A 1137-nucleotide genomic window follows, 5' to 3' on the forward strand; every position below is an offset into this window, starting at 1 on the left:
CGGCGAGTGCCCCCGCCGCTAGTGACCCCGCGCATGCTTGCAGGCTGCCTCACCTTGGGCAGCCTGCTCATGGCGCTCCCAGTTTGCCGCTGGTTGAGCGCCTGGCGCCGAATGACCGGTGGATCGCCTTGCGTGCGCGCTGCCCTGCTTCGCGCAGTGCGCCTTGTGCCGCCGCGCCTCACGCCTGCCTGCCTGTTTGTGGTGCGGACCCTGCTGGCGTTGCCCAGGGCGCACGCTGTATGTGTCGCGCGGTGCGCTTTGTTCCACCATGCGTCGCGCTTTCCTGTGTGTTTCTGGGCGGCCCCTGCTGGCCTTGCCCAGGGTGCACGCTGTATGTGTTGCGCAGTGCGCCTTGTGCCGCCGTGCCTCGCGCCTGCCTGCCTGTTTGTAGTGCGGCCCCTGCTTGCCTTGCCCAGGGTGCAAGCTGTGTGTGTGTCGCGCAGTGCGCCTTGTGCCGCTGTGCCTCGCGCCTGCCTGCCTGTTTGTAGTGCGGCCCCTGCTGGCTTTGCCCAGGGTGCACGCTGTATGTGTTGCGCAGTGCGCCTTGTGCACCCGGCGCGTTAACACTTACTTTCCGCCGCCCTCCGGATCACCTGCGCCCAATCACATGCCAAATTGTGGATGATGGCGCTAACCACCTTGTTGCCGCCGTCGGCCTTGACCCCGCGCGGTACGCTTCACACAGCCTGCGCCGGGGAGGTGCTACCTATGCCCTGCGGGCCGGCGCCGACGCCACGCGCGTGCAACTTGTGGGGATTGGGGCAACCGCTGTCTCCTTCCGCCTGCACGTCACCCTGGGGCCTGAGGAGCGCCTACCTTGCACGGCTGTTCTGCTTGCCGGGCTTTGCCCGGAGTGGCGCGGGGCCGCCGTGCTTTGGCCATGCCCGGTGTGTTCCCTGGTGCCGCCCTCCCTCGCGCGCTGTCCTTGGGGGGTTTGTCGGCACCTGCGCACCCTTTCCTGTGGTTCTCTGGGGGGAGGGCAGGCGCCTCGGTTCGCTGCTGCTTCAGTGCCCCGCGCTTTGCGCCGCCTCACTGCGCCCCGCGACCGCCCCCTGCCTTTGGGCCGGGCATTCATTTGCCCCTACATTCCCCCCATGCTCGTAGTGTAACCCTGGTGCTGCGCAAGCGCGACCCTGA

The sequence above is a fragment of the Monoraphidium neglectum genome, assembly GCF_000611645.1.
Source record: "Monoraphidium neglectum strain SAG 48.87 unplaced genomic scaffold scaffold00324, whole genome shotgun sequence".
Classification (NCBI taxonomy): domain Eukaryota; kingdom Viridiplantae; phylum Chlorophyta; class Chlorophyceae; order Sphaeropleales; family Selenastraceae; genus Monoraphidium; species Monoraphidium neglectum.